This window comes from Trachurus japonicus, chromosome 20, assembly GCF_045865225.1.
Source record: "Trachurus japonicus isolate A0001 chromosome 20, Traja_1.0".
In the NCBI taxonomy this organism is placed as follows: domain Eukaryota; kingdom Metazoa; phylum Chordata; class Actinopteri; order Carangiformes; family Carangidae; genus Trachurus; species Trachurus japonicus.
In genome coordinates this window covers 19,776,324-19,798,571 of record NC_140926.1, presented here as the reverse complement: position 1 = coordinate 19,798,571, position 22,248 = coordinate 19,776,324, and the positions used below count along the sequence as shown (strand labels likewise).

At 41.6% G+C, this 22,248-nt stretch overlaps 1 pseudogene across 1 annotated transcript; it reads right to left on the bottom strand.

Moving 5' to 3' along the window:
* Positions 1-131: 131 nt before the first annotated feature.
* On the bottom strand, positions 132-22,121 carry LOC146966815 (integrin beta-1-B-like; annotated as a pseudogene). Its single transcript, XR_015034557.1, has 17 exons — positions 21,237-22,121; positions 13,336-13,485; positions 13,077-13,140; positions 10,867-10,958; positions 9,811-10,066; positions 8,055-8,225; positions 7,469-7,707; positions 6,901-7,056; positions 4,567-4,662; positions 3,621-3,710; positions 3,374-3,515; positions 3,008-3,213; positions 2,667-2,908; positions 2,354-2,576; positions 1,659-1,894; positions 1,108-1,274; positions 132-831 (listed from the first exon to the last, which is right to left on the bottom strand). The product of XR_015034557.1 is annotated as an integrin beta-1-B-like (transcript).
* Between the last annotated feature and the right edge of the window lie 127 nt (positions 22,122-22,248).

The following is a 22,248-nucleotide window of genomic DNA, read 5'->3' as shown; positions in this document are numbered from 1 at the left end:
CACTGGCAAAGTGGCTGGCATCTAGCCTATAGCTGCTTTTTTTCCCTTCAAACTTCCACAGTATACTCCACTATATCACACCCTGTAGGGCTCAGTTTGATGAATTCACAGGTCTCTGAGGGAGGACAAAAATATGCAAAAGCCCAGGTTTAATGTTGATGTCAAAAATAGCATCTTGAAGACTTGGGTGGATTGTACATGAATGGGTAATCTGCCTCATCATTTCCAGCAGGGTGTCACTTTCTTCGCCTCTCATCTAGAGGGCAGTGGAGACCCGTGTAAAGATCGATGCAGAACACTCACCTCACTGCCTCTTATACCTTCTGAGACCCAAGTGACACTGCTGAGCCGACCGTCAGCATATAGCAGATTTTCCTTTTGCATTTGCATTACAGAATATGTAATTAGCTCTTGTGGATTTTAATAATGCGAGAATATTATCAGACAACTAATCTTGTATGAGAAGCAGTTTATGTTGGTGGTGGTGTGGGGGTGGTGGGGGTGCTGTTTGATTTTTGAGTGCGTGCAGTGCATACAGGGAAGGCTTGGAGACTGGCAGTCCAGGGGTTGCATATTGAGATCAAAGGAAGCAAGTCAGACATCAACATCCGTTTCAACGTCCCCCTCCCTCCCTTCCTCCCTTCCCCTCCCTCTGCCAAACACGCTGGACCAACTGCTGACAACAGTTCAGATGAAGAATGTTGTTTCATTGTGCTGCACAACAGGGATCCCGATTGAAAAGTAGATTTCTTTCCGTGGCTGCTATCACTGTTCTTTATATTTCGGGTTGACGACTGTTGTGGTGGCACTCTTGTAGATGGGGTTGTCCATCTGCAACAGAGTGGAAACGTGTCATTATATAGGGATGATACTCATTCTGTGTCACATTACTGCTAGTAAATTGAAGGCATTAGTGACCAGGGGGTGGGTTTTTTTTTTCATTTTCTATTCTAATCTTGTCGTAAAACATGTAGAATCTGCTTCTTTTCTCCCACGTCTACAGAAGCTTTTTGTTTTACCATGTTAGTTGTCAGAATGTCCTGCATTTTCCTGTACAGTGTCTGACTGACAGGCAGTGACAGAAGGAAGTGTTTGGGCAGGGCTCACCCTGCTCCAGTGTGTCTGCTCCAGCTCTTTCTGGAAGCGGGCAAACTCCCTGCGGTCATGGATGCTGGTGAGTAGTTTCCATAGCAGCAACAAAGCCACACCCATTACCACAACAGAGGCTGATAGCACTGCAGTAATCAGGATCACGTTTGGACCTGATGGGCAATCTTGAGAGACAGAGACATGGCTCTTTACCATTAACAGGCTGTTAGGATTGATTCTAACAATATTTCAGTGCAAGCAACAGTAACTTTTTTGTAAAAGAAAAAAAACAGTGCACGACTTAAAGTAAAAATATTGCACATGATAAACTACTTTGTAAGTTTGTGTGGGTGCAGCAGGGACTGTATGCAAAAAGGGTACTGATCTAAAAGACAAGTTTCTCTACTGAAGCCACACTTAGTGATTCATTATTAGGACATACAGAAGATCAATTTTTACATAAAAGAAAAAATCCCTAGAGCTGCTGTACCCGTCATAAGATATTGAATTGTTTCGTTGCAGATGATGTAGTGGTGCAGGAAAGAAAATATATATTCTGCTCTGCCTACCTCGTTTGAGAGCTACATGAGCGTGGACTGTGTCTTCTTTTTGTCCGGTGCTCAGCAGGAAGTGCACTCTGCAACCCTCCGCGTCTACTTCCATGCACTTGTGAAGGCCTGAAGAGTGGGCTACTGTTGCTAAGACACCAGCCTGACCTACCAGAGTGAGGTTCAGGTGGGAACAGCTCATCTCGCACTCCTTTGGAGTCAGGCCCAGTGAGAAGGCCCGGCACAAGACGCATGCTCTGCGGAAAAGAATCATTAGTGCAGCCTAAACAAAGCTGAGCTGGATTTAAAGGGGACATATTATGGAAATATCACGGTTTGCCTTCCGGCTCCCAAAATGTGAGAATTGACAAACAAATCTGTAATGTGCAGGCTCCCTAGGCTGAAATCCAGCTGTTCCCTCAGTTATCTTCCAGTAACTAGGATTCGAATTTGCATAATACCACCCCTACCTGGGATGGGGCGGGGCAAGCACTGGTTCATTTGCATTTAAAGGGACAGGCACTGAAACCAGCTGTACTGAACAGGGCTGTTTTGAGAGTATGAAAAGAGCTGTGATATTTGATCCTTGGTGTATTTTGACCAAAGCATGTCACAGATATGTCTTTAAGACAGGCATATGTCTCCTTTAATGTGGAAGGCGATGACATGAGTGTTTGCATTTTTCATATTGAACTGAACTGGGAAAGTCATTGCACCTGTGTAGGGTGCAGAGACCGGGGCAGGAGGGGCAAATCTCACAAGTTGGACCTTGGAAGCGATTCTCATGGCAAATGCAGGTGCCGCAGTGACAGTTCCCTCTGCCTGCACAGATCTGTCCATCCTGAGACAGACAAGACTCCAAGCTGAGAGGGCACTCACAGGCCTGACCGCTGAATGCTGGGAGACAGCTACACACCCCGCAGACACACTGGCCGTGCCCTGACATGGGAAAACATGATAAAAAGAAGTGAGATCACCTGCTGGTATACATGTATGATTGAAAGGTGTTTGCATTTGTGTCGCCCATACCTCCACACTGTAGTCCTCGGTAGTGATCACAGCTGAAATCACTGCATTCACAGAGCTGCCCGTAATAATAGTGGCTGGGCTTTTTGCTGCTCTTATGACACACACACTTGCCGCAAACGCAGTCGCCGTGTCCGCTGCACACTTCCGACGCATTATCACGGCGGCAGAGGTGCGGGTCAACCACCGCGCCCGACTCTGCACGATCGCATTCGCAAAATGTTCCAACTCTCCCCTCTTTACATCTGTAACAGAGAAACAAATATCCGTTGCTTGATTCTGCCCTGAGTGACTTGGAATTAGGCTTGTTATCAAAATTGGTGCCATTAAGCTACTTCACCTACCTGCATGCACCGCACTCCAGAGTGCCGTTGCCATGGCTACATGAAGGACTGTGTGGGACCACGTCCTTTTGACACGAGCACTCACATATGGGGCTCAGCAGGACCTCAACCTCTTCATTGTAGCCTTGGGGCTTGATAATAACACGGGATGGGCTTTGTGAAGAAGTCTCACACTGAGGTGCTGTAATGCTTACATTGAAGCTCACCTAGAGGGGGAGGTGAGAATTCCTTGAGCACCATTATAATGCCCCCACTAATGAGGTAATCATAATTAGCATTTGCACTGCTCCAACTGCCAGTGGCCACATGCTAGCAGCAGCACTCACACAATTTACCACACAGAGAGCCAGCCACTCGGCTACGCACCTCGTCACCTATGGAGATGTCGGAGCACCTCCTCCCTCGCTCGCCCCTCCTCGGCCTGTGGTCCTTACAGTGTGAGGTATAGGAGATGTGATAGCCCAGAGGCAGCTTGCTGTTCTCCAATAACAACCTCAGAGGTCAGCGCCTGCAGTCAATAGAGCAGTTAACCTCTTAAACATGAGAACGTGTCAGCAGGCTGCATGCATAAGGCTAATGACCTTTGTAGGAAGGGGGCTTCTGGATTGCTTACATTATACGCGTCGACAATTATCTGCAGGATGTTGTGGGAGTTGTTGGAAAGCGTTCCGACCGCACACTTTGGGAGGATGCTTTTTAAGCCCTAGAGCAAAAAAAAGAAGAAGCTTGATATAGCCTAGTTTAATACAGTGTGTGCATAGCCTACTGACAGTCTGTCAGCTTCTCTCCCCAGCAGCCATTATCTTACTGCACTGAACATGGTGTTTTATCAAAGCACAGCTGCTTGAATTGGTCACAGTCAGAAATCACTCCCTCTGCTGGATGAAGGCAGTCCATGTGAAAGTGGGTGAATATGGCATGGACATGGAGAGAACAAAGAAACTATAGCCTAATAGTTGTTTTTTTTGACTCACCTCCATAGGATTATCAAGGCAAGTCAATAAATCCAATAAATGGTCAAACTGGCCCGAACATCAGCTATATTAAAAATACATCAGTGAGCCACGCTTTTGCACTGATGACACATTTCCTTCATTACCGTGCTCCTGGGCACTGCAGTTTATTTTGCTGTCAATACCTAAAGCAGATTAATTCACCACTAAAAATAGTTCCCAAAAAATCCAGTATTTACTTCAGCTCGAGTAATGTTTGCCCAAAACTACAATGCTAAACAGTTATAGTGAATAATTTAGCATTTCTTTAAAAATAAAAGTATTAAGTGGTTCATTTTGGTCATGGTATTTATAAAAGCACAAGTCAGCTGTATCCTCAGATGGAAAATAACATTTCATTGCATGTGTATTTTGTATTTTTCTTCGCAAAAGCCCTACAACATGAGTTCAAAAGGAAACCAATTTTATACAGTACACTGAAAATAAATGGGTTCACAACTGTGTCACCACTGGACAAGTATACAAAAAACAAAAAGAATGCATTTAAGGAATGGAAATAAAAGGGGTGGGGGGGGGGTAAATAAACAGAGATTGCCTCTGGTGTACCTCGTACAAATGTGTGACATTTTCAGTGACGGCGAAGATGATCTGGATGTTCTTCTGTCTCAATATTTCGGCGACGTGCATCACCGAAGGATAGTCCTGACAGGGCAGATACAAAATGCAATGCATAACACAGGGCAGAATATATATGTGTAATCACTAGTTAAGCACGCTCTCCCTCTTCCCTCTATTGCTGTCCTCCCCCTTTCCCTCCCATCTAACAACTCTTTCAATTGCTTATTTCATTCACTCTCCCTGACATACTTTCCATTTCCTCCAAATAGATAAATAAGTACCATTCAGGGAGGAGCGACACCCGCATCATGCACATTCATTTTCACATCCTCAGTCTTGGGTGGCCATTTATTCAGACTGAAATAGATTAATAATGTATCTATATTCACTCTACCTGTCAACTGCCTCGACTGCAATGAGGTCAAGACGCATAACTCTAGTGAACCTATAATAAAAGAGCTATATGGATGTCACACACACAGGGACAAAGACATACTCGCACATGAGCAAATAAACAGGCACGCACACTCACAAGTGACTCCCTCACACAGAGCCACCTATAGCCATCCCAACACAAACACAGTGAGATTAAGAGATGAAAGCTTTGGTTTGGATTACTCCACAAACACTGCAGCTGTTTCCCATCAGGGTGCGCCTGTCAGCATCTTCTTTACCCAGGGCACTGTGCTGTTGATGCTGACCTTTAAATCACTGTCTTTGACTTCTGTCTGCTGCAGTACGCACCTCTATTTCACTGCTAGGATTGCAGACGGGGAATCAATTTGGCACGTGCTGCAATATCTGGTCCATAGGATAAACACTGCGCACTCCTCGGGGCCACAGCTGGTCAGAAAATGCTACGAACAGAGCAAACGCACACCCAGCTGTGTGTGTGTTCTGCCGAGCTAAAGGTTCGGTTTGCGAATGTAAGAATGAGAAATCACAAAGCTTCGGTTTATTCTACGCGGGGAGATTAACCAGAAACATTTTTTTTAAAGTACGGTGTGTTATCAAAGCAGCTCTTGTTTAAACCGCAGACAAGGAGCAATTATCCCATTAAAATCACATTTCTGTTCACATAACAGAGTAAATGGAGGTCTGATATTTAGTCTGCTTAACCCTGGTTTGGTCTCTATTAACCAAGAAAAATATCAAGGTCTCTTTTCTGCTGGATGTTCTCCTATATTATCGGCAAAAGCAGTTATTTCTATTTTTGCTACTGCTTTAGTTCGCATTAACAGCTGTTTTCTTACCAGAAATATTGTGAGTTCCGTATGAAACTGACAATATTCCCTTACTCATCAAGAGTTGCCTCCAGCAATGGAAACCTACTTGTTTTGCTTTTTGTTCTAACTCTTCTCTTCTTCTACTGATGTTTGCATGCTAACCAGCTAGTCTCTGCCTGACTGAAGTGAGTCACAGTAGTTTCCCGCCCGCCCTGAAGAAATAGTGCTGATAAGAGGCCGTATCAGAAATACAAGAAATTGTAAATACAACAATGGCTGAAGCTCTTGCGTGCACTGGTAAACAAACAGCTGTTAATAATAACACTGGTTATGTTGCAATAGGAAAAATCACTAGTAGCTCCTTTAAAAGGACTACGAGGACTTTCGGAAAGCAAAGTGTTTTCACACTACATTTCCCATGAGCCTCCGCGCGCACGGTGAAATTCTTGGACCAGTGCAAGATGGACGAAAGCGAAAACATTTGCCAAGAATGTTTTCATTAATCAAGAACGAAAGTCGGAGGTTCAAATCAGATACCATCGAAGTTCCGACCATAAATGATGCCATGATCCAGCAGCGTTATTCCCATGACCCGCTGGGCAGCGTCCGGGAAACCGAAAATAGGAAATGCTGGGCGAGTCGACCACTAAATAATAATATTAAAATAACTATAAAGACAAAACAATATATTTATTGAAAATGGACCCATTAACAAGTGGGTAATGTAGATTCATCCACATAAATATGAGACTCTTTTATAACCAAAAGCAAACTCCTTGCAGTCTCTTTAATATGAGATAACATAAAGGCCAAACACTGAGCTAAATAGGACTGTGAATTGGACCTTGTGCCTAATCTTGTATATTTTTAGCAAATTTAGTCTAAGTTTTTGTAAAGGTGTCTGTGTTTGGACACAACTTTTTGTTTTCTAGTTTTGTATTCCTCAAAGTAGTCTTGCCAAAATGTAACCAATACCCAGCCCTAGAAAATAATGAAAAAAAAAAAAAGTTCTGTTGGGCTGCAAGAGTTTACCACCATAAAAAAGACAAAGTCTTGAAATGGTGCTATATGAGACTATCTGAGCTCAGTGCCAAACCTGTACATTTCCTCGGGTGTACACATTTTTATGCAGGTGACACTTTCCATCATTGGGAAGAACAATGCCCCCCAATTTGCCATCTCCAGCAAAGTGGAAGCCAGCATCAGTGGAAAACACCAGCAAGCGGGTCACATTCCTCCAGCCGATCTCCTTCTGTAAGTGGAGAACATCAAACATTCAATGAGCTGCCAATTTGCAGTAAATACAGTACCGTGACAGACATAAGTGTTTCTGACAGGCTTTTACAAAGAATTACCTTTCTGCCTTTGTGTGTAATCAAATGACTTGCGGATGAGTAGCCTAATACTTTGCCTTCATGCTCTTTAGGGCTTAAATCTAAAATTTGTCATTATGAAATTATTAAAGACAAAATTTTCACTCATAATGAGTTTAAAATACACCCAAAACTGACTGGTGCAGTTTCCCAAAGGAAGCTTTGAATTCTAAAATACCCTTCTCATCTATTGTCTACATTCTCTCCACTTCCTCCACACTTCGCCCACTCAAACAAAATCAACAATCTCTGTGTTGCAGTCCTGCTCCCTGCTGTGTTCTCTTGCATTACCTCACATACGGCGGCTTGGACGAGGGCTTCCAGCCCCCCCTCTGGTAAATCCAGGTTACCAGAGATCCGCTGCCTCCCCACGAGCTCCGTGAAGAGGCTCCCATTGGCGGTCAGGCTCAGGACGTGGTGGTAGGTGAAAGGGGGGGCACAAGGCCGGGTCCTCTTACATGGGTTCCTGAGCATGCCCTCTGTGGTGCTGATGTACGGCATCACCGTCTTGTCCACGAATGCACCAAAACCTTTTGAAGCGAGGATACATTTGGGAGGGTGGAGGTAAGAAGAAGTACTGTAAAGTTTTTGAGAAGTGATTTTGTGACTGAGGGGTGCAAAGTGAATAACTAATGCTCTCCCTTCTTTCAGCAGCTAGCAGTTGTCCTTGAGCAAAGCACTTAATCCCCAATCGCTCCAGTGGTGCTGCTCAGTGGTAAGATTATGAGTGTACCGGGCAGCTCCCAGGAGTATGACTGTGTGAATGTGACACAAGGGTATTCCACAAAAAAAGGGAGTATGGTATGAAAAGTTTAGAATTATTTCGGTGGCCTACAACTCAGGTAAGAAGGACAAGAAAAAGGGGAGCCATACAGACCCATTCTGAAGTCACTGGTGATATTCTTCATCTCCTCTATGAGGTCGGCTCCCAGCTTCTTGACACTGGGCAGGTCGTCCTCCATGGTAAAGGACAGATCCATCAGGTAGTACAGATCTATGGGGTAGTCCTCCACACGTTTGAACTTCACCTCAAAGCTCTGAGGTTCACCTACACATGGGATATGAAACAGCACAGGCATAACACTAAAGCCTGGAGAAGCCTTTGAAACAGTATCTAACCATTGTGATAAAAGTAACGAAATATCACTTTTCTATATAAAAATGGGAGAAAAAAACAAATATTTGTTTGCTTTTTTAGATTGATGACTTTGGCATGTCCTGCTATGCATCTAAAGCTACATTCATGTCTTAAAGGGATAGTTCAACATTTTGGCAAATTGGCCCATTGCCACAATCCCTATAGTCATAACAGTAGGTTTGTTACCTTTAATTGTTGGTGCAAGCTATTTTTAGAACAGTGGAGCAGAGCCTTGAGCTGCTCAGACCTACGCTACGGAGGCTAATAGGATTTCTTTGTTTCCCTCATCAAACTCATCAAATACACAATCCAACAACTCCAAAATGCTCTGGTGGACAAGTTGTGACCTGCACATTCACCACGCTATGAGATAATAATGGAATGTTACGAGACAGAGTTGTTTTCGAGGCAAATGCAGAGACTGCTTACTGACAAACTGCCCTCGACAGAACGCGCATCAGTGGTTTTGCATGCATTTACCTCGAAAACAACTCTGTCTCACAACGTTCCATTATTATCTCATAGCGTGGTGAATGTGCAGGTCACAACTTGTCCACGAGAGCATTTTGGAGTTGTTGGTTTGTGTATTTGATGAGTTTGATGAGGGAAACCAAGAAATTCCATGAGCCTCCACAGCATAGTTCTGAGCAGCTCGCGGCTCTGCTCCGCCATTCTAAAAATAGCTCGCACTGACAATTAGAGGTAACGAACCTACTGCTATGACTATGGATTATGGCAATGGGCCAATTTGTCAAAATGTTGAACTATCCCTTTAAGGTAACATTATGTTGTTGTTTTTTTAGTATATTTTTTTGGGCATGTTATGCCTTTATAGATAGTACAGTTGAGACAGACAGGAAACGGGGAGGCAGAGAGAGGGGGAATGACACGCAGTAAATGGCGCCCAACGCAGGATTCGAACCAGAGCCGACTGCAGCGAGGACTGTGCCTCTATACATGGGGCGCCCGCTCTAACCACTAACATTATGTTTTGACAGTGATGTAATCCATATTATATTCAAGCTAAAATGCCTATCAGTAACAGCAAATGACACCTTGTTTATGTGTACCCTTTATACTGTTTAACCTTCCAGTAGCACCACATGTCCTAGAACGCACACTGCCCCTGTTTACTTCCTGTGCCAGAGTCAAAAATCTGAATTTAGGCAATCATTTTAAATGGAAGAACAGTGTCCTCCACCTGACTGACATCAGCAGGAAATTACATTACAATTCCAGTAACAAGACATTGGCAATCTTGAGGCTCTATATCCTGTTGAAAAGCAGCTTAATGGAAGGTTCAGCATATGATGTAGGCTACTGTAATTAGTTATCCATTGTTTCGCAAGAATCTTATTACGAGTTTATTTGTTCTTGAGTTTCCCCTAACCTCTGTGAGCTTGATGAATAGGAAGGTAGAGCTCTTGTTGAAAAAAACTAAACCTCAGTAAACAATAGCACAGATCTGACTTTTGGCATACACTTATTTCCTTACTGGCACTGCTGGTGTGACTCCTACCTGGCCTTAGGTGCAGATGAACAGTCTGAGGCTGGAGTTGGGTGAGCTGACTGTGCTGCTGCTGCTGTTGGTGGTGTCTTTGTTCTTTTGGATGGAAGGTGATCTTTTGGTTCTTTAGAAGGACGGTGGCCCCTCTGGGGTCCTCCAGGCGATCAAAAGGACAGCCCCTCTTCAGCAGTGCCCTGGCTGTGTCACAGCGTTCCCACATGTGCTGGCCCACTTCTAGAAAACTCTTGACACAGGTTTAGGTTGAGTTCACCCTCTTATATAAGCTGAGCTCACCCCTTATATAAACAATCTCCCTAAAAAAAAAAAAAAAGATTAGAAATGAAACCTACTACGACAGTTAATGCTAAATGACACTGTGCACAATGCTGCTGTAGTGCAAAACAGTCATTTGCATAAAGAAATAGCATTGATGCCGTGTATGACAGTGATGTAGAGGGGGTGTGAATGTGATAATGAAAAGCAGGTTGTGTGTATTTGTTCTCTTTGCTTGCAACACGGCTGCATCTTTCAATATGCAAATAAAAGTAATTAAAAATGACACACACATTCACCACCCTCTGTATGATGGCCCGTTTTAACACTGGCTTTAATGGTATTTATGTTGGGACAACGCAATATGTGTGCATGGTAGGGACCCCCAGTGGTTTTTATATGTAACGCAGTGCATTGCACCAGGATCCAGCCAATTACAGACACAAAAACTAATCAATTTAAAAATCAGAATCAGGAGCAAAATCAGCTTAATTGCCAAGGAGTCTCTGGCCTTGATAATGAGGTCAACTGCGGTGAACAAAGTAGCTGCTAAATACTTATTTTCCCAGCCTTAGATCTCATTCTATTAGTAACAAAAAGGTTCAAATTATTAAACATGAATACGATCACAAATGCTTAATAACCTTGAATTCCTGCTCTGATAAAGGAACTTGAAAACCTTCTTCATGGTCCTAAACAGAACACAAGGTTGCTTTAACAGTATAGTCCCTTTAGAAGAAGAAGGCAGAGAGCGTTTCCATGGCCACTCACCTCCTCAGTACACCAAGCACAGTGTGGCCCCGCTGCCAGACACTCTCCACAGTTCCCGACCCCCTGACTTTGGCATTCGTGATCTGAATGGTCTGTAGATGGAACAGAAATGGACAAAAAAGGGTAAAGTGAATGCACCATTTCACATTTCACAAGTTTTCTTTACACCTTATATTTACAGTTGGATGGTTACTTTAGTTACCATTGGCTTTTCTTTTCCTCTCATTTTTTTGTTCCTTTCACATATTGAAATGCAAAACACAAGAATCATCAATCATAATTGTCCTTTTTAGCTGTCTGTCACTTAGCAACAGCGTTTTCACAGCTGCCACTTGAAAACCACATGCATGTTGCACTTGACTTTCTATTTCAAGAAAATGCAGCATCACAAATTCCATTTGAAGACAGCATGCCATCCGCATCATACAGCATCCAGGCAACCAGCAGCACTGGACACACCAGTTCTCAGCTGTAACACTGAATTCACAGCAGCATACGCCGATTTTAACCAAGTAAAACCACTTTCGATCCATTTTCAGGCTGCATAACGTTACAAACTCATAATCACCTGCAAATTCCTGCCATATACATATTTTAACTGGAACTTGTGATGAAGTAGAAGGTGGTGGAGTTCAGCCTAATGGCAGAGCACAACAGCTACTGTCTGACTCACTCGCTGGCTGTTTTCTGGATTCAACCTGTACCTGTTCAGTGACCAGCCCACACAGCCACGGAGCGGAAACACTCGAAAACACTTTCACCACTTGAGGTAAACTCATTAACTTAATGTTACTTAGCTACCAAGAAAGGCTGGCAGCATTTGCATGCAACGACTCCATTAAAGGTACTAAACTCTGCTGCAGGAATGAGTCTTAAACCTAGAAATGAGTCAGCATTTTAATACTTGTACTGTAGTTCCCTCATCCTGAAGTTTATGGCATTTTTTAATATAAAGTTAGATGACTGAAATAAGGTCTGTAGGAAAAACACAATATTTTCATGCTTTATTCTATGAAATAAAATATATCAGTAAATATCCAATTGTTGCCCAGTGGCCATTGCAACAACAATTAAGACTATGAGGTTTGCTGGAGTTGCAGGGGATGTTAAATACTTCATTCACTAACTTTGTAGAAGAGATAAGAGCTATCAAACTACAAGTTGGGAGTTTGGTGGTGGTGATGTTAAAGTTGTTAGCCCGAGGTAGGTTTTAGATTATTGTATTTTAGCTTCATCAATGTAGTGTTATTGGCTATGGCTAATAAAATATTCTACACTTTTTTTCACACACACTGCTAATTGAAAAGGCCAGTAAAAGAAATATTATGGCCTTGAACGAACTAGGGTGATGTTAACATATTCCATCGGTGCATTGGTGAGATTTGTGCTCATACCATGAATTGAATAAGGAACTTGATACAATTCTCAGTGTAGTACACAAAACAAGCAGCTACATCCAGCAGCTTATTAGCTCAGCTTAGTTTGACACAGAGTCTGTAAACAGAGGGAAACAACTAGCCATTTTCCAAGTTTGCAAAATTTGCCACACACACTTTTAAAGCAAAAGTAATTCCAAAGTTTGAAGATGTAAATCAACCTTTGTGGAAATGACAGTTAGCAGATGTGGAAACATTTCTAATCTATGGACAAGAGGCAGGCAAATAGTTTCTCCTTGTTTGCAAAACTCATGTAAAGCTGAGATAATAAACTGCAAGATGCCTTGTTTTTAATACATTCAACTGGTATAATTGATGTTCTCTCCAAACTCTTGGTAAGAAAGCCAAAACTATAACTATAACTATAATTAAACTATTCATTTAATTATAAGGATCAGTGAGTGTGTAGAAGTCTGTAGTGGGATTATGCATTTGCATTAAAATTGACAAATCTGGGGCTTGTAAAGAACATATAGGCTACTACACTATATTTTCTAAAATGCCAACTGTTTCTTTAAATTCTAATTTGATTCCAACCTGGCTCGGTTTTGTCGACCTGACACCGTGAGACTCAAGCGTCCACCAGCTGTCCCATCATGTCTGTATCTACACTGCATTCAAAGCAGGGCCTTAGGAGATGACAAGAGCAAAAAAATCTGAGTAGCAAACAACTGTTGGGATCGAGGCTACGATCTAAATGAGAATTTCTGAGTAGGAAGAATAATGAGACAGTTTACTTTTATTGCATCCTCAATGAGAAAAGTATTGACCCACCTTGTGTTCCCGTGGCGTCGTATCTGCAGCACAATAACAGGACAGCAGCAAATAGCGGGCTCATCTGGAAAACAGAAAGAAAGAAAGCAATTTACCGACTGAAAATGTGGAGTATTCTTTGCACTCAAATCATTAAGGTGGAGTGGAGTTGTAATTGCTGTTTAAGGGAAATAACCTCCACACCAAGCGGCTCACAAAAGACCCCAATATTTGATCTGGTGGGTGTTAGGTTGATACAATAGAAAGAAGAGGCACTTACGTTGGATGATTCGACGGTGTGGAAGTAAACATGAGTGGGACAAAAGGGGGTGTCTTCTCTGTGGGGGCGGGATCCATTGGTTCCTGTATATCCTCCAACAACACCCCCACCACCATCATCACACTCTCTCCTCCTGTTATCCTCTTTCTTCTAGCAGCCACAAGTGGATCTGCCAGCTTATGTCTCTCAGGCAAAATGATCTTCTCAAGTAAGGCCAAAGATAAAGAGAATAAGTCTTTTGGTCTTCTGCTGAGAAAAGCTGAAGAAAGAGTAAAAAACACTTTCTGTCATAATAACCATCCTCATATATAGCACAGGACCGGTGTCAGAGATCAACCGCTATCACAGGCAATCTTTGTTATGCTGTGCTTTTTTCTCAATTGTTTGGCCGTGCTGACCACTGGATGAGACTAAAGCCTGGACGGAAAGATATTGACCCGAGTGCACACACGCTAAATGAGTTTCTAGGGCAAGTTTCTTACCCATAATCCACCTTACCTAGGAGGAGGCTTGGGAGTTTTCCCCCCTAGAGCACCAGCAGACGTATAGCGTCCTGCAGCGCCGGGTAGAGTTGTCAAATAAACAATATGAGAGCTGATCCACAGGTAATGGCAGATTTATTTGCATCCAACTGGTGGGATTGCACTTCATCCCACAGAGGAGCCGGCTCCCAGGGCTGTGTGGAAAATAAACTGCCGAATGATCACATAGCGTCATGGACTAAAATAAGAGGATTATCTGCAGCACTCGGTTAAAGACTAGGAGTAAATATGCAATGAATTTCTTTGAGATCAAGCAGCTTTCACTGCCCACTCCAAACCCACTGTAAATGCAGAAGACAATGGAATTAGTCAGTGTGCGGAAACGAGATGGACAATACACCGAGGCGACAGCTGGTTTGTTATTCCCTTTTGAGAGATAATGGCACGGGGAGTGGAATTGTAATAGTTAGGGGAAGAGAGACAGAAAAGACCCCTTTTCCATTATGGCTTCAATTTGATTTAATTCAATTCAATTTTTTTTTTTCCAGCCTATGAGTGGAATTCTGTTTGCAGACGGAGGTTCAAATAAAAATGCGGATCAAATCACTTTTTCTTTGCTCTTCCACGACCCTGCAGTCAAACATCATTTGATAACGGCAGATTCGCACCCAATTGTGTAACAGTGTGCAAACAATTCATGGAGAGAAAAAAAAACAAAAAAAACTTTTTCCTCACAAGGCCTGTGGCTCATTTTAAAACAAATGTAGAAAAAGAAAACTCACCAAAGCATAAAGAAAAACCAGACACTGCAGCAATTTAAGCAGATTTCCTTGTTGCCCACCGTGTTTTTCTACTTCCTGACACATTAGGTCCAAAATACACCAAAAGTTCCTGTCTTCTTCCCAAAGGGACGTAGATCTCAGGTCACTGAGTCCGGGCGGCAATTGAAAGCCATTAACAACTCTCCCATGCTCTCTGCTGGAGGAATAATGCATGAGCCTCCTCCCATTGACATCATCCACATTTGCTATTTAGTAATGCACTAAACATGGAAGGAAGTCAACTCTGCAGTGTCTGGATTTCAACAGCTAATTAGCAATAACTATTGTACCAGCTTTCAGCCACACTTCATCAATGGATGAGCACACTCCATAAGAAAAAACAAAACAAACCTAAACTGCAAAAGCTGAAACAAATGCAACAAACTGGTAATTCCCAATCGAGATGGAGCCCATGAGAAGTGGTTGAAACAGTGAGTAAAGGACTTTTATTACAATATTTTTAATTCCAAGGTCATTCATGAACTTTCATCACATACCAATTAACTACGATATATTTATATTCTTTATTAAAGTTTTTTTTTTTTTTTTGACATTTTTTATTTTTATTTTGTGAGAGCATTACAATACAGTAATTACTTTCAAGGAACATACAATGTTACTTCTGCCACTCACAATTACATTTTTTTTTTATGTGTGTATAAAACAATAAACAACGTACACAAAGGTAAATGAATTACATCTAAAAACTTTGAACAAACTGGGAGAGATAGGCCTACATAAAAGAGCAAATAAAGAAATGTCTACCAGGCAGTTTTGAAGTAAAGTATGAGTGGTACAGATTAATCCTAAATTCCAACAAAACAATAAAAAAAAATAAGAATAAAATAAAATAATAAGGAAAGAAAAAAACAGCATTGCAAGGTCACCCATTCCGTACTTCTGTCTGTTCAAGACCGGCATATTTAACCCACTTGGCCCACCTTTTGGTAAATATGATTTTTTGAAGGCGGAGGGAGAGGGTAATCCTTTCCATAAGGTAAATGTCATTTACGATACTTATCCACTCCTGTATTGTGGGTGGATCGGGGACCAACCAATGTCTTGTAACTGCTTTTTTACCAGCGGTTATCAAAATATCAAATAAGTATTCATCAGCTTTCCTGACATGTAAATCAAAATTTCCTAAAAATAATGTGGAAAACTGCATAGGCAAATTAGTGTTAAATAGACCACTTAATACTTTATGAAGCTCTGCCCAGAAGGATTTAACCACTGGGCATTCCCAAAAAATATGCCAGTGATTGGCTTCCCGGTGTCCACATTGCCTCCAGCACGTAGCTTCCCCTCCAGTAAAATGTGCCTTTTGTTTAGGTGTAATAAAGAAACGGATCATACACTTCCAACCGAACTCTCGCCATGAATGAGAGCTGGTGCATTTCCACTGGGATTGGCAAATGTTGAGCCAATCCTCTTCAGATATTAACAGACTACCCTCTCTCTCCCATTTTTTCCTAACATAATCTGTATTGTGGGACTTTTTAGACAATAGGCCTTTATAAATTCTGGAGATGACACCCTTGTTTGATTTTTTTTGATAAGCATCAGTAAAAATTTTTGATATGGGGTCATTAAGGTCTGTTTCCTTTCTGATATTTTCAAAACGACTACGTACCTGGAGGAACCTAAAGAATTCAGTTCTGTCCAGGTTATAGTCTTCCTTCAACCTATCAAAGCTTTTAAATTGTCCCTTTTCTGTAAGAGAATAGTATGTCGTTATCCCTTTCGAAATCCATGATTTAAATCCCTTATCTATTGCGTTAGCCTTAAACTCCGGATCGTAAGCACACCATTGAATTATTTGTAATTTGTTACTTAATTTGTACTCATCTTTTATCATATTCCAGATTTTTAACTGCACTTTGATCCATGGGTTCTGTATCTTATCTACAAGTCCTCCCAAATGTTTGTGAGGTAGTGCTGCTTGTATTGGGGGATCAACTAGACTTGAGAGTTCTATATCTTTCCATCTAGCTTGAAAGGATGGGTTACACAAATTAATTAGGGGTCTAATCTGAGCTGCATAAAAATAATCTTTAAAATTAGGTAGTGACATTCCCCCTTGCTCTTTTGGGAGTTGTAATGTCTTAAATCTAACCCTGGGTTTTTTACCCTGCCAAATAAATCTGGAAATAATCTTATTCAGTTCAGAAAATTGTTTTGGGGAAATTTCTACAGGGAGTGCCTGAAATAAGTAGAGATATCGTGGGAGAATATTCATTCTTACAGAGTCAATTCTGTGACTAAGACTAAGAAAAGAAATTGAGTTCCATCTGTGTATGTCGTCTTTAATTTTCGTTAAGAGGGGGCCATAATTTATCTCTGCCAGTGTTTGAATTCTTTTCGGCAGGTTTATTCCGAGATATTTTAACGACTTTTGATCCCAGTTAATGTGAAATTTCTCTCTAAGTTGCTTTGTGGGTTGATAGTTAATGGTCAAAATTTGTGTCTTTTGTATATTTAATTTATATCCTGAGTAATTACCAAATTTTTCTAGGACGGTCATTAGTTTGGGGAGTGAATTAGGAGGGTTACTTAAATAAACCAACACGTCATCGGCGTATAGCGCCACCTTGTGGTCTTCTCTGTTAATGCAAATGCCTTTAATATTCTGAGTCTGTCTTATCCACAAGGCTAGGGGCTCTATATAAAGTGCAAATAACAGAGGTGAAATTGGACATCCCTGTCTCGAGCCCCGTTCCAGTGTAATGGTATCGGAAAGGTATCCATTTATTTTTATCCGAGCCGATGGTTTGTTATATAATGTACGGATCCCTCCAATAAAAATGTTGTCCAAGCCAAATCTTTCTAAAACTTTGTATAAGAAAGGCCAACTTACCGAGTCAAAGGCCTTCTCGGCATCTATACTAACTAAGCAGGCTTCAATATTATTCTTTTGGATATGATGTAATACATGTAATGATCGCCTAATGTTATCGTGAGTCTGTCTTTGTGAGATAAATCCGGTCTGATCGTTGTGTATAAGCTGAGGAAGAACTTTGTCCAGTCTTCTGGCGAGGACGGTTGCATAAAGTTTGTAGTCAACATTCAACACCGAGATGGGTCTGTATGAACCGCACTCTAATTTATTTTTTCCCTCCTTAGGAATAACGGAAATCACCGCCTCATTCCAAGATGGGGGCATTTTAGCATCTGTTAATGTGGTATTACAAGCTCGGAGAAGGATTGGCGTTAGCTCAGCTTTAAATGCCTTGTACCACTCTGAGCAGTAGCCGTCCGGGCCAGGTGATTTGTTTGATTTTAGGGTGGAGATGGCCTTAGTTAGCTCTATCTCAGTTATAGGGGCCGTTAATATTTCGTTTTGTTCTTGAGATATAGATGGTAAATTGAGAGATTTTAAAAAGTCATCAATTTGCTGATCACCTTCTAATTGGGGTTGTGTATACAAGCGCTTATAGTATTTTCTGAAAGTTCTTTGTATTTCTTCTTGTTTGTACTGTATAGTGTTAGAGTCTATATCCCTTATTTTGTATATCGTGTTGTCTGCTCGTTGCTTTTGCAGTTTTCTTGCCAGGATTTTAAGTGATTTTGCTCCAGACTCATAATAAGTTTGTCTTGTGAATAACATCTTTTTTTCAATTTCCTGTGTATATATTAGATTTATTTCGTTTCTAACTGCTTTTATTTTAGTTAGTATTTCTGGTTTTTGTTCTCTTTTATGTTGTGTCTCAAGATTTTTCAGTTCTTTATTAAGATCTATCAATCTTAATTGTTTTTGTTTCTTTTCATAGGCACAGAATGATATTATTCTCCCTCTAATAACAGCTTTTAAAGTATCCCATACTGTAGCTGAATCAACCTCGCCGTTATCATTTTCCTCGAGAAATCTTTTTATTTCCTCTCTCATTTGGGTTTTAAATCTCGGATTATTTAGGATACTTGTATTCAACCTCCACAAAGTTCTACCCGGGTTATCAATAATATCTACAGTGCAGGAGAGGGGGGCATGGTCAGATAGATCAATGCATCCAATATCACAATCGCGAATTCGATGACGGTCTCTCTTTAATATAAAAAAATAATCTATTCTGGAATAAGCATCATGTGGATGTGAATAAAAAGTATAGTCACGGCCGGATGGATAGAAGTCTCTCCACAAATCCAAAATGCCAAGCTCTGTTATTAAGGCATTAATTTTCCTATGTAACAGCGTAGTAGCTGGGTTTTTGGATGAATCCTGTTTTGGATTGAGACGGATATTAAAATCACCTCCACATATGACAACCCCTGTGTCCTTCATCATCAAATCAAATATGTTTCTATAAAAAGCAAAATTACTTCCAGGGGGAGCATAAACATTACAAATTGTTATAATTACATCATGTATTTTCCCTGTGACTACTACATATCTCCCTTCCTTGTCAGATGTCTCTGAGACCTGTTCAAATGGTATTTGTTGTGAAATCAAGGTTGCTACACCCCTCCTGTGACCTGATTTATAAGATGAGTAGTATACCCTTGAAAAACCCATTCTTTTAAGTTTTTCGTGCTCCAGTGGGGTGAGGTGCGTCTCTTGTAGGGGAGAGCGGGGCACAACCTAACGGATTTTGTTTTGGGTAAATATCTACAGATATATTTGAGTTAAATAATTTTTTTTTTTACACAAGCAACATACACATCTCTACTACAAATGAGCACTGGAAGTTTGTTTCTAGAACTTACCATTCTTTTACAATTTCACCACAGATGGAGGAAGTGAAATGTTACAACCTACCCCACTGGTGGGGTAGGTTGTAACAGGGAGGGTGTTAGTTGTAACGCATGCTGGAAAGGTTTGTTTAAACAATTGATTCAGTACAATTTTATCTGAAGACTGATTGTTTGTCCATCTATGATACTAATAGATACTCTGTAAGAAAAACATTGCTATTTTTAGAAAATAAAAGATGAAGAGCACTTTCAAAAAAGCTTTAATATAATTGGAATTAATCAGGCTGTCATTAGAACAAAAAAACGCTCTCCAAAATGTAACATGAAATTATTATTTTAAGTTTAACTGATAGCCTATAATGTATTTTAATAATAATAATAATGATAATATTGATATTAATAATAATAATGCTCACTCTCCCTTTTCTTTCTAGACCTCATTCGGGAGATTAATTGCTTATATCAAGGGTGCAAACCTGTCACACACTGTTTTGTTTTTTATTTTTATTTAATTTTCATCTTAATTTTTATTTCTGTTTTGTGTAATTTATTTATTTATTTATGTTATGATTGTGCTTGATCAGTTTTTTGACGAGGTGACAAAATCATGGAAGGAAAAAAAAATAGGCCAATATATATATTATTTTTTAATTATTAATAATTCAAATTATTATGGACACTAATGACCTATTTTGCATTTAAAACTGCTATTTTCGCCGAAAGGTTAAGTTTGCACCCCTGTTTTATATCGAAGACTACATGAGGGGTTAGTTGTAACACAGTGTTACAACTAACCCCTCATGTAGTTTCCTTACTCTTGCCTATATAGCACTGGCTACGAGCTAGCTACAAGCTTTAGCATGGTACCATTTTTTAGCTAAGAAAAAGCTGAAAAAGATGATATAAGAATGGTTTTGGGGACTTGCACACATGCTTCAGCAACCAAAAAACTAGCGATATGGAAAAATATACTTTCATGGCGCTAAAACACACTTTCGCACATAACTCTGTGAAATCGCAGCGGGATCTTCTGAATCTCCTCCACATAAAAGTGCTAACTAATACGGACCTGTGGCCGGAAGTTGGCTGAAGTTGACTTGTGCGTCTGGATAAAAAGTCCGTGTTTCAACTTGCCCCGCGTTAGGTTGTGCCCCGCGCTCCCCTAATAGCACAATCTGTGCATTCTCCCTTTTCATTTTTGTTAGTATCTGCCTCCTCTTAGCTGGATTTAAGATCCCATTCACATTAAATGAGATCACTTTAAGGGTTTGCCTGTTCATTATCTATCACTGTGGTCCACATTTACTGTAACACACCCACAAATCTCTCCTGGGATACCTGGACGTACGTATAACGTTACTAAACCTATCTTTCCCGACGAACACAAACAAAGAACAGTATAGAACAGTCTGAAACAAAACATCACCGGAGCAGTTCAGAACCGTTGCTTCCGATGCTGGGGCTCGCTTCAAAGAAGCCCTGCGGGACCTTGTAAAGTCAAAGCCCTCGTAAGGGAACGTCCCACGTCGCAGCGGTGGGGCCCTGAGATGTGGCCGCGCTTCAGCCAGTGTCCAAATAAAGTAAAAGAAAAGAAAAGGGGCAAATCGAGGATGACTCGCCTAATAAGCCCCGTTCATCTGATTAAACAATAAAAAAATAGAAGTATAGACTGTGATCAGACATGGGTCTGGGCCAGGTGAAGCAAAGTTATGGCAGACTTCTGCACGTAAAATGCAAGTTACATGAAGTGCAAGCTACATGTTTCAAAAAAGACTTATCTGATAAGTGCGAAGATATCATCCATCAATGATCAGTTAGTGTCTTGGGAGGGCTGTCTTCTGAACTCCTTGAGTCTGTCTTTAAAATGAGAAACCAATGAAACTGCAGCGGCAGGCTCCTGATTTCCGACCTGGTCTCTCCGTCCCCTCGCCACCTGCCAGGTGGACAGGAGCTGGATCTCCTCTTGGTCCGGTGTGGAGGGGGTCTTTACCACCGTAACTGGAAACCCTCGCGTCGACATGTCCCTCGTAGCCTCCGCAGCGCTCTCGAATAGCCGGGTGCCGTCTTCATAAAAGATCCGCATCTTTGCAGGATACGGCGTCTGAAACTTGATTCGTTTTGCTTTCAACATCTTTTTGGCCTCGGTGTATTCGCCGCGTTTCTTTTGCACTTCAGGGGGAAAGTCATGGTCGACATAGAAACGAACGTTGTCGCAGAACACCTCCTTTTTCTGCCATGCTCTCTTTATCACATCCTCTTTGGTCCGCCAGCTGCCAAACCTGACCACTATGGAGCGAGGTTTTGCCTGTGAGCCGGTGGGCTTCGGAGCCAGAGCTCGGTGTGCCCGCTCAATTTTGAGGTCTCGGTCATGCGGCAGGTTGAGTGAAGTTTTCAGCAACTTATCCAGAAAGCCAGCCATGTCGGTGCCTTCTTTGTCTTCGGGTATTCCGTAAATCCGCAGGTTGTCTCTCCGCGCTCGAGCCTCCTGGTCAATCAGTCTCGCTTCCAAATTAGCCTGGCGCAGTGTTAGCCGCTTGACTAACGTTGATGTTGCTTGAAGCACGGTCTCCGTTTCATCTACTCTCCCCTCTACTTCATCCAGTCTGTCGTTTGCCCTCTTTAATTCCTGTTTGATGTCGGAGAGTTGCGCCCCGTTGTCTCTTCTAAATGCACGGATTTCGTCGAGGATGCTATTCAGGCTAGCTTCGGGGCCATGTTCCTCACGTGGGTTTAGCTGGTCTGGAGAGCTGCTTCGGCTGTGCCTCCAGTCTGGGTCTTCTTCTGCCAGAGCCATGCTTAGTCCACTTCTAGTAGTAACCCCTTTCTTCATTATTTTTAGAAATGCCCACCAGGATTGACAAAATCAAGGTTTTTGGGGGTTAAATTGTAAAACCTTGCGGGAGCTAGAAGTTTAGGCTGCC